The following is a 12,108-nucleotide window of genomic DNA, read 5'->3' as shown; positions in this document are numbered from 1 at the left end:
CAAGGCTCCACTGAAAAAACACACCTCACTGCAACTGAAAGGCGCAGCGCCACCACCTCAGACTTCCTTCTCTTTTCCACGGCAGGAGGCGGGGCCAATTTTTCTCATTCAAATAAAAAACCAGAAGATTTGCATGGGGAACGGCCAGTCCGTGAGCCCATTGGCTAAAAGCATGGTGGGCGTGACCAATATTACGATCGCCGAGCCCCGCCTACGATAATTTGCATAACGGCCCCGGCGCGTGCAAGGGAGAAGCGGGTTTGTTTTTGAATCTGCGGAGGCGGCGGCGGCGGTGGCAGCGGCGGCGGCGCGGCGACTGGAGCGCGCGAGACTGAGGCTGCAGCGGAGGGGACGGAGGCGCGGGACGGCTCTGTAGGAAGGAATTTGGTTCCCCCTCCCTCCTCTCCCACCTCGAAAGGTATATGTGAGTCCCAGGGTCTATTATAACCACATTTTGTTAAATTATTATTGTATTTCTTTAGAGTCAAGACCGCATTATGGCGACTGCGGGAGCTGTGTTTGCGCCTGCGCGGTTGCGGAGCTGCGGGCGGGCGCTGCATGGGAGCACGTGATCTTGCGGGGTCGGGCTCTAGCTGCAGTTGTGCAGCTGGCGGGGCGGTGGCTGCGCAAGCGCAATATTCATTTTCAAGATCTAATGTTCTTGTTGGACGCCATTCGGGTTCTAGATTTAATTTTACTCATTCTTGAGGGGTTTCGTTTTGTTACGCTCGAATTCCTATATTTTAAATGGAAAACTTTTCTATTATGTTGTATTCCCGTACCGACCTCAAACTCCTTTCTTGTATTTCTCCGATTCTCTGAGAAGCTGTGGACTTAATTTTGTGTAAAAATGATTGTCCCCTTGTGGTTCTCGATTTTTATTTCACTTTAAGGGTATTGCTGGATTCAAGTTTATATTTAGGGAGCGGAAGATCAGCACCTAGTGGTGTTCTCACGGGAAGTGCAATTATTTGAACTGCATATTTGCAAATACATTTTTAACCCTATCTTTACCAGTTCTGTTGGAATGTTTTCAAACTAGAAACAATTTGAGTTTTGGAAAAATGAGGGGGAGGGGGCATTGGAAGAATCTGTGTAATGTCATTTAAAAAGAAATCTCAATCTCCTTGGGTATTTATTTTTAAAAAAAATATTTGATCCTCAGTCGGTGAAGTTTTAATTTAATCAGTGTGTGCCTCTGATCTTGCTTGCATTTGAGTTTTACATTTTTTCTGTCTCTGATCACTTGTCCATTACTGCTTCAGTTAGATTATTTTTGGTACCTTGACTTTTAAAATTAATCATTTCCTTACCATTTTGTTTGTAATGATATATAAAGTATAGTACTTGGTAAATTTTTCTGATAAAGAATTCTACAAAGAACTCCCAACTACACTGAGGCCTTTATGAAGAAATTGTGAATCATTGATAAATCAGTTGATTAAAAAAAAACAAACTGCCATATATACATGTGTGTAAGATACAATTGTGTTAGATTTTTAAAAATTGTATGTTCCTGGTTTTAGTTTCTTAAAGTAGTTATAAGTATGTTACTGATTATTTTACTTTAAAATGGTAGTGTCACTATATTTAAATCTTATATAAACTGGGAGAAGTTTTATATGATTTGATATAATTCTACCATTGTGTAAATTATTTCTTACTGGGCTGAAAACTTGTAAATGGTTGTCATAAATTTCATCTGTGGTTTGTATATACAACAATTGTTTTCTTGGTTGGTTATGTAACTGAGTTTAAGTCAGTCACTTGTCAGATGAAGAAGTGGCTATTGCTTTATAATCTTGGTTGGTTTAGGGACTTTATTGCCAACAAGAACGGTTAAGTATCAAATAGATGTAATTGAAGGGAGTACTTTTGGTTGGTGGAGTTTTAAAAAATGACATCACAAAGGAGATAGAATGAAGTGATGGGAATAATTCTTTTTTTCTCAACAGAAAATTTGTTGATATAATTTTTGAACCCCTGAAGTCTTCTACAGAGAAATATATTTAGAGGGCAGTTGTGTAATCTTTTCCCTTTTATGCTTCCAGGGTAATTACCCAGCACACCGCCTCCACCCTCCAGACATTATTTCAGGTGTTGTAGAGTTGGAAATACATTGTATTTTCTGTATCTATGTCTATGTCTGTGTGTATGTGTTAGGTTAAGAAAAGAACTTTGATCATAGGGCATGGTTCATTCTGCACTTCCAAAAAAGTGAAATATTTTGGTTTATATATTTAAGCTTATGTTTTCATTTGCATATACAAATGATTGCCTCTTAGGTTAATGTGGAAGATCATAAGAGGCACTTGAAACACTGAAGAACATAATGTACTATGTAAATATGTATTGGTAGGACAGTTTTGCTGTTACGTTTGTTAGAAAGGCAAATATAGTTCTATAAATTTAAAACTAAGATTAATGAATTGTCTGAACATCTACTCTTTGTTCATTGGTACTCTATCAATAACAAGCATGTTGTGGAATTTCAGTTAATATTAAGACTAGGTTACCGAATGAATACCAAGTTACTGGGAGCCATTTAAAATCTTTTTCACTATAGCACATTTGGAAAGTATTGAAAATTAATTAGAAATAAACACTTTTTTGGTGATTTTTATGACATTTCCATTTATTGATTGATCAATTAGTTTATCATTTGGATCATAATTTCATTCCTGCCCTTTTAACTTAGTATTTTATTGTGGATATTTATCCATTTCATTATTCTTTTGAAATTTTTTTTAAAATGATTACATAATAGTTATTTTGTGAAAATATCCCAAATAATCAAATGTTCTTGAAATATATTTTTAAATGGCTATGTAATATTGGTGTCTTTAATAAGAATGTACTGTGACTTACTAAATCTTTCTTTCCTTATTGAACATTTTGTTGCCCATTTCTCTATTATAAATAAAGCTGCAGTGAACATCCTTGTACATGAGTCATGATCTACATCTCATAATATTTTTTTGAAATTACTGTTACAAAGGACTTTTAAAGTAATTTACAAAACTGATAAAAACTTAGTTTTATTGAAAAGCATTTCCTATACCACCATCAATTTGGTGGTTAGCATTTTTTCTGATAACTAGTGAAATTGAACTTTTAAATATTTAATATATATGCAACTTTCTCATTTTTTGTGACTTTGCTGTTTGAGGTTATTTTGTGTATCTTTTTCTGTGGTAAATGTTAATGTCTTCCTTATGTGTAAGTTATTTATGGATATTAGCCCTTTGCTTTTCATATTTTTTGAAGATTTTTTTTTTCTGGTACACGGGCCTCTCACTGTTGTGGCCTCTCCTGTTGTGGAGCACAGGCTCTGGACGTGCAGGCCCAGCGGCCGTGGCTCAGGCCCAGCCGCTCTGTGGCATGTGGGATCTTCCCGGACCAGGGCACAAACTCGTGTCCCCTGCATCTGCAGGCGGACTCTCAACCACTGCGCCACCAGGGAAGCCCTGAAGTTTTTTTTTAGTTAAGATTTTTTTTTTTAATTGCTATGGTTTTACATATTTAGAATTGTTACATTTTTATGAAGTCAAATGCACTGCTTTTTCATGTGTTATTTCTTCCAGGACTTCTCTGCATAAAAAATACTGTAAGATGAACTAAATGTTCGTCTGTTCTGTTTATTTTTTCTAGATGTTTTAATTATCTTAAAAAATACCTTTTGGCCTATATGGAGTTTATTTTGACATTGCATAAAGATGGGTTGCTAGTTTCCATCTTTTCCTAATTTTCTTAGAATTTTATGTTGATAATACGTTTCTTCTTTTGATCATAACTTACTAAGTTTGAGCTATCAATTCTGCTTCATTTACTAGGGATATTTAACTTGAGGTCCATTGACCTTTGGGGGTTCTAGAGATACTTAAAAAACTTCCATGGATTCCATGATATACGCAATTTTGTGTGAGTGTACATATGTGCTTTTTTTTTTCTGGGGAAAGAGTTACAGTTTTATCAGCTTCTCACAAGAATATGTAATGTAAAATCTAAAAGCAGGTTAACAACCCTGGAACTGGGCCTTGTTTATATAGCAGTACTGCATTGTCTTATTTGCTGTAGTGCTATAGACTATATAAATATATGAAGGGGCAGTAGATATCATTCCTTTTCACAATTTTCTAAGCTAATTTCCCCTCCTTTTGTACATACATTTGGCAAAGTTTAAAAACCAACTATTTGAAGTTTTGTTTAGAATTGCATAAAACCTAAATTAGGGTATGTTTACATCTTTATACTGTTAGTTTTTTTCTTTAATTCAAGAATATGATGCATTTTCTGTAGATCCCACAAAAATGTATTGTTTTTAGGAACTCTGAGAAAAATTGTGGTACCGTTACTTTCTATTAAGATGTTATCTTACTGGTTTCCTATAATGGTATAATGTTAATAGGGATGATATGGTAGAGGATATAGGACAACATTTCCAGTTTTAATCTGCTTTAGAATATAGCATCTTGAAAATAGTGCAAGTATGAAGTTAGAAATGAGAAAAATAGGTTACCAAGATAGTGTTCTACAGTATTTGAAAACAGAATTTTTCTTGTGTATTTAACGTAGGCCTTTTTTTTTTTTTCTAAGTTTATTTATTTAATTTATTTTTGGCTGTGTTGGGTCTTCGTTGCTGTGTGTGGGCTTTCTCTAGTTGCGGCGATTGGGGGCTACTCTTCATTGTGGTGCACAGGCTTCTCGTTGTGGTGGCTTCTCTTTTTGCGTAGTATGGGCTCGGTGCATGGGCTTCAGTAGCTGTAGCATGCAGGCTCAGTAGTTGTGGCTTGCTGGCTCTAGAGTGCAGGCTCAGTAGTTGTGGTGCATGGGCTTAGTTGCTTCGTGGAATGTGGGATCTTCCTGGACCAGGGCTCGAACCCGTGTCCCTTGCATTGGCAGGTGGATTCTTTTTTTTTAACATCTTGATTGGAGTATAATTGCTTTACAATGTTGTGTTGGTTTTTGCTTTATAACAAATTGAATCAGCTACACATATACATATATCCCCATATCTCCTCCCTCTTGCGTCTCCCTCCCACCCTCCCTATCCCACCCCTCTAGGTGGTCACAAAGCACTGAGTTGATCTCTCTGTGCTATGTGGCTGCTTCCCACTAGCTATCTGTTTTACATTTGATAGTATACAGAAGTCCATGCCACTCTCTCACTTTGTCCCAGCTTACCCTTCCCCCTCCCCATGTCCTCAAGTCCATTCTCTATGTCTGTGTCTTTATTCCTGTCCTGCCCCTAGGTTCTTCAGAACCATTTTTTTTTAGACTCCATATATATGTGTTAGCATACGGTATTTGTTTTTCTCTTTCTGACTTACTTCACTCTGTATGACAGTCTCTGGGTCCATCCACCTCACTACAGATAACTCAATTGCATTTATTTTGATGGCTGAGTAATATTCCATTGTATATCTGTGCCACATTTTCTTTATCCATGCATCTGTTGATGGACACTTAGGTTGCTTCCATGTCCTGACAATTGTAAATAGAGCTGCAGTGAACATTGTGGTACATGACTCTTTTTGAATTATGGTTTTCTCAGGGTATATGCCCAGTAGTGGGATTGCTGGGTCGTGTGGTAGTTCTGTTTTTAGTTTTTTAAGGAACCTCCATACTGTTCTCCATAGTGGCTGTATCAATTTACATTCCCACCAACAGTGCAAGAGGGTTCCCTTTTCTCCACACCCTCTCCAGTGTTTATCATTTGTAGATTTTTTGGTGATGGCCATTCTGACTGGTGTGAGATGATATCTCATTGTAGTTTTGATTTGCATTTCTCTAATGATTAGTGATGTTGAGCATTCTTTCATGTGTTTGTTGGAAATCTGTATATCTTCTTTGGAGAAATGTGTATTTAGGTCTTCTGGCAGGTGGATTCTTAACCACTGTGCCACTAGGGAAGCCCGACGTTTTTTTTTTTTAAACAGAGAAAATTTGAAAAGTTATCTGTTTCATTTTTTGGCCAGTGTGGAGCCTAATAAATAATATATAATTAAGGTAAAAAATTTTCATTTTAGTCTCTTTAGGTAACATTAAATATTCCTCTCATAAGGATGTTTCCCTAAGTATTAGTATACATTAATTCTCTATTAAATCTATTCTTTGTGCTGATTGCAGTGAAAAGTATAATCTTGATTGATAGTGTATTTTAGTTGTAATCCTACTTTTTAAAAATTATTTTTATATTAGGTACAGGAAAGAATGTCAGATTATTGTAAAAATATTTTTGTTGAATATAGTTAAACTTGAAAAATTGGTGGTTGCATGTAAAGAAGAAATCAGGGAAGTTAAAGATAGAAATCAAATGGTAAAATATTATTGGCTTTATAAAAATAACTCTAGGAAATAGGTAGAAATTGTGTTAAGATATTATTGGCTTTTCTTCAGCATTTTCTTTCTAATGAAAAAATTTTGTCTTTGGATATTTTTCAAGCAAATCCACTTATAGCAGTTTGCATTTTTTGTGTATGACCTTTGCCCTTACCTGAGAACTTTTCATACTTCTGATGTATTGTGGTATCTGTGTTTTCAGACTATAATAGATAATTAGGGACAGGAGAAATGCTACTAGAAAAATGCATATTGATAGGGGCAAGAAGAGATGGCTGGCATCTTGATAGAGAAGAGCTGTCAGATTCCAAGTGTTAGAACAAGAATTAAAAAACTTAGTTTTGAGGTTACTTAATTTGGGAATTGTTATTCTTAAAGACACATTATTTATAGCACGTTCATTACGGTAATAGATGATCTTATTATGATTCTGAATTATAGGAATATTTAATTATGCTAAATTTGTTCAAGAAAACAAAGAGGTGTATGATTTGGTTTAGAAAGATTTCTATTATACTTTTTGTTTTTAAGTTTTGAGGTATATGGAAAATTCATACATTATCATACCAAGTTTTTCAAAGGAGTCACATGTAGAAAGAAGTTTGAGAGTAAAGTTCTTGCTTTTGAGTTCCTAACAGCTGTAGGGCATTATAAATAAAAATAAGGTGACATTTTAACAGTAGATTACAAAAAATATCAAGTAGCTCTGGGGAGCATTGTCCTTGTTAGTTTCTTAGAGTATCTAGAAACTACCTATCCATTAGTGGAGCTTCTTTTTTTTAAAATCCTTGCCCATTTGATCTTGTTATGTTCTTTAGAGAGTCCAAGACTAAAAATTACTTCTCAGTGTTCTTAGATTGTCATGCAATCTGCAGAGGAAATCAGTGTTTTTTTTCTGTTATTTTACTTTTTTCAAAACAGAGAAGTGAATTCCACAAAATTAAACTGTTTATATATGCTTCAAGTTGTATGGTGGAATCCATCTTGTATTGGAGACACTATGATTGCTGGGCAGCATTTCCAGTTTTTTAAGTGCTGCAAAGTGAGAAAACCAGGGCGCTAGTGTTTATTTATACAATGTGAACGTTTTCAGTTTTGAATTTTGATCTTTGGGTTTTTGAGTCTTTGAGAGAATGACCCGGGCATCTCCTTGGTCACCTTCCAAAAAATGTGGCAGGCCTAAGGGTACAGTTGATACTATCTTCCTGAGAGTCTTTATAATTGGACCTATGTAAACATGAATGTCTGGGAAATGAAGATGACCTTTACCATCAGAAATATTAACTTTACCATCAGAAATATTCACTTATTCATGTCTGCAATTTTTCATTGTTTAGAATATTATTAAGAATTTTGTGTTATTTTTTGTTATACAAGATAACAATGATCAGTTATAGTTCTAGTAACTAGGAATAACTAGATATCTTCCCTTTAGTTTGGGAGAGAGACCCCTTTTTATGATGATGATGTGAGGTAGTAGTGTTATTATGTCAAACCGTATAATCCTTTCTCCCTTTCTTTGTTGTTTGTGTAGCCCTGTGTTACTTTGGGAACTATTGTCTTGGTAGGTACCCAGGAATTATGTGTATGGCACTTTTACATTCTAATAAGGAACTTGAATTGTATGTTGGAATAGTGGTTCTGAGAACTGACGGCTGTAAAAGGGTCTCTCCTTGAGCCAGTAATTGTCCAAGATGATGTCTTCCATTTTGTGGAAAGGTAAACTTAGAAGGTAGGAAGAGTTTCTGCTGTTCTGAGGACCAGGAGCAAAAGAAAAAGAGATTTTGGTGAAACAATAACGAATGACTTGACTGCTTCAGCTCATTTTCAACTAAGACTTGCCGGCTTAGGAGTGTACCTGCCCTGTTACCATTATTAGATTAAATGTCTCAAGAGAAGGAAGAAATGGGGAAGAGTATGGAAAAGAGACTGTTTTTGAACTTCTTTTATTTCCTTTTAGGTAGTCAATGTCAGGAGCTGATTGGATTACAGTAAAGGCTAAACTGCTCTGAGACACTCTGTTACTGTTAAGGATGATGTTTATTTCTCTTGTGTAATAATACAGAGGAAAACTCTTCAGGTTTGTAAGTGGCTTTGGCTTCATGTATGGTTTCCATATGTTGAACATGGTTTCTGGGTTGAACATGGCTGCTTTCACCAGCCAGGGGCAAGGGAGAAAGAACAATGGGAGTGCACGCTCATTGTTTTGAGAGCCTCATCTGGAAGTAGTACTATCATTTAGATTCATGTGTTATGGGTGAGAATTTAATCACTGGAACATACTTAGCTGGGAAATGTAGTATCTGGCTGGACAACCATGTGTTCAGCTAAAACTAGAAAATTTTATAAAAGAAGGAGAGAAATGGGTATTAGAGAACAGTTAGCCTTTTCTGCTACTAAAGGTAGCTGGAGAAGTGGTCTCTAATTAATTCATAATTTGATATTGAAAACTGGTTTTCTGTTTTAAGAATTAGATCCAGTTGTAACTATATATCTTCCTTTGAAATGGAATTTTGAGAGCTTTGTAATCATGATTCCTGACAGATTGTAGTTACTATAAATATTTACCTTATTAGGCAGAGTTTTTCCTCTTTCTGCTTGCTTTTTTTTTTTTTTTTTTTTTTTGCGGTACGTGGGCCTCTCACTACTGTGGCCTCTCCCGCTGTGGAGCAGAGGCTCCGGACGCGCAGGCCCAGCCGCCATGGCTCACGGGCCCAGCCGCTTCCGCGGCACGCGGGATCTTCCCGGACCAGGGCACGAACCCACGTCCCCCGCATCAGCAGGCGGACTCCCAACCACTGCGCCACCAGGGAAGCCCTTTCTGCTTGCTTTTGAAAACATTAAATCATGATTAGTTTTGCAAGAATTCAGTGTACTATCTTTGAATCTTGCCAGTTAACTTACTTTAAAAGGATGAAGGACTGTAGGTAAACTCTGACAATTGTTTGAACTGCTTCTTTTAGTTTCAGAGTTGAGTTTATGATTTCTCAAGATGGAAAATGTGATTTTTGAGGGCCTTGTAATATACACAGGTAAAAAATAACTGTGGTCATAAATTCTTTGCTTACAAGTAAAACTTATCTGATAAGTAAGTAATAAGTAACTAATTAAAAACAGCTCTTTGTAGATGATAAGTGTAACACAATAGATATCTGTGTAAGGCACAGAAAGTGGGACTCTGTTGGGGGGAGGTCAAGGAAACCTTAGAAGAGTTGTATTTAAAAAATTAAAAAAAAAAATTTTATTTATTTATTTGGCTGCACCGGGTCTCTGTTGCGGCATGTGGGATCTTCAGTTGCGGCATGTGGGATCTAGTTCCCTGACCAGGGATCAAACCTGGACCCCCGGCATTGGGAGCTTAGAGTCTTACCACTGGACCACCAGGGAAATCCCAGAAGAGTTGTATTTTAAAAGAAGAATTACAAGGATATTCTTAGTAAAGGGAATAAAGAGGGTATTCAAAATCTCAGAGGTGGGAAAGAAAGTATTACGTTTAGGAGAACATATTCTGATATAAATCCTTGATTTTTGTAAATAAAAAATCATTGATGCCATGGTGCCTACATAATGTACCTAATAAAGGATATTGTTATCCTCAGCTGGAAGTTCTCTAATTTCTCTTTTTACTTTGTATCTCTTTTAAAGGCATTTATTCCTTTCAAGTTTTATGTTTATAGTTATTTGTGTAGTACTTTATAAGCTTCCTGCAGTTAGGAATTTTATCTTACTGAAGTATCTGGCAAATGTCGCATTTTAAGGACAAACCCTTTCTAATTAGGTATAATAAGACTGCTAATAAAAGTATAAAATTGCGTTCCACAATACCTACCTTAATATTCAATAAATATTTGCTTATTGAAAGAATAGAACCCCTTTGTTTTAGGTGCAAAAAAAAAAAAAGGGTAAGATGTTCTAGCTCCTTTCATTTAATGCATGATAATCTACACGTCAGAACTTTTAGTTGTTGTTGTTTTTAAATAATTAACCATGAAGTTTACTTAAGCAAGCATCCACTGGGTAAATTGTCAAAAGATTTGACAGGCACTTTGCATCTGGAAAATTATAAATAGTAAAATAACTTGGAAAAAATTCTTCAATCCCATTCATTAAGAAATAGAAAAAATTTAAAAAACACCATTGCTTACCTATTAATAAGAAGTTTCTAAAATATAATTCTGAAGGACATATGTATGAAATTAATAAAGGTTTGATGAAAAAATGGAATGACATAATTATTTTGAGTTGTGTAATTCTCTTCTCCATCAAACATATTTTAAGTGATATAATCGTTGGCAGATTAAAAATATGCAAGCAAATTGACAGAAGAAAAATACAGAACAAAAGAGAAGACAAAGAATTTTCCTAAAACCAGTTAGTAATATCATGAAGTGGAAAGTATAGTAATTTTGTATTGGAACCTGGCCAATTTGTGTTTCCCAGCAGTATTTCTTACATATAAAATGGTGATACCACCTACCTGGTAGGCTTATTTTGAGAGATTAAATGAGATTAATTATATAAAATGTTAGCATTTGTTCCTGACACACTTTTCATCTCTGGCTTCAACCAATTGATGAATCTATTAGTAAGACATGAATATTTACTAAGAGGCAGCTACGTGAAGCTTTAGGGAGCCCTGCAGTACAAGGCGATACATGGAAAATGACAGTATTCTTCCTTACTGGAGTTAGAACTTATATACATTTAAAAAGCAACTTAGAAAAGTTTAATCATGCCCCTTACTAGTAGGAAAAATATGAATTTAGAAACGTAGTTTATTTGCAAAGGTTTGTGAGAGAGTCCAGCTTTAGGACTTATTCATTAAATTAAAACAAAAACAAAAAACACCACCAGAGTATTTCAGAATAAAAACCCCTCAAAGATTACTAAGTCTCTGAACCTCATCATGGTGAAAAAGCAGCCATTTTCTCACATTAATTATTTATCTGCAAGGTTTGTCATAATTCTTCAGACTGTCATTATTGCCAAAGTTAGAGATGAAGTCATTTATTTTGGGAGCTAGATCCACATAGAATTATCCTGTTTTCTTTTTGTAATTTTAGGGTGCAGGGTGATCCCTCACCCCTTTTTTACCCTTCAGCTATGGAACTTGCTGGGCATGCTCACTTAAAATTGAGGCAAAACAAAGTGTCAGTTTTCTTCCATAACCCTTCCCGTGGCCAAGTTTCTGCCCCTTAAGGTACAGATTTGATCATATAAGTTTGTTTAATAATTTTCTGATTCTTTATTTCGATGTTTTGTTTGACTCATTTATTGAACTAATGACGTATTGTTAAGTATAGAAAGGCTTCTCTTTGGCTGTTTAACAAAACTATGTCCATTTGATATGTGAGTTAAGTTCTGTCTAGTTTTATAAAGCATAATAATTTACTTATTTATTTGCTTGATTACAAGATTAGGAACCAAGAGCCATTTAATTTATCTCAATGAAATTTTGCCTGCATTACTTAAAACTGTATGGTATCATGGTTCTCTAAGAGTCCCACATTTGTCAGTGTTCCTTGTCTGTCAGGAAGTGATATTCTTTATTCCTCTTAAAGCTGGGAATCCATAAGTTATGAAAGAGATACTGTATTGATTTCCTGTGAAGACCTAGAAGGCATCATTTCTACATTTGAGATGCAGTCCTTGTTCCCTGTCATAGCTAATTAAAGGAGATTTGTTTTTAAACGTTGCATTTTTCTGTGGTCATGGTTACAAATTTGATTTATCCATTTTATTCTGAAAGGAAGGAAAACAGATTCT

The 12,108-nt window shown here is 35.5% G+C and overlaps 1 protein-coding gene across 1 annotated transcript in view; it reads left to right on the top strand.

The window, feature by feature from the left end:
* Nucleotides 1-225: 225 nt before the first annotated feature.
* Nucleotides 226-12,108, top strand: part of ATF7IP (activating transcription factor 7 interacting protein) — a 129,703-nt gene continuing 117,820 nt past the window's right edge. Inside the window, exon 1 of the mRNA XM_032644189.1 lies at nucleotides 226-418. The gene's annotated coding sequence lies outside the window, so the exon portion shown is untranslated. The remainder of the gene's footprint in view (nucleotides 419-12,108) is intronic.

Source organism: Phocoena sinus, chromosome 10, assembly GCF_008692025.1.
Source record: "Phocoena sinus isolate mPhoSin1 chromosome 10, mPhoSin1.pri, whole genome shotgun sequence".
NCBI classification, from domain to species: domain Eukaryota; kingdom Metazoa; phylum Chordata; class Mammalia; order Artiodactyla; family Phocoenidae; genus Phocoena; species Phocoena sinus.
Note: the sequence above shows the minus strand (reverse complement) of the source record. Positions and strands in the feature narration are given on the sequence as shown.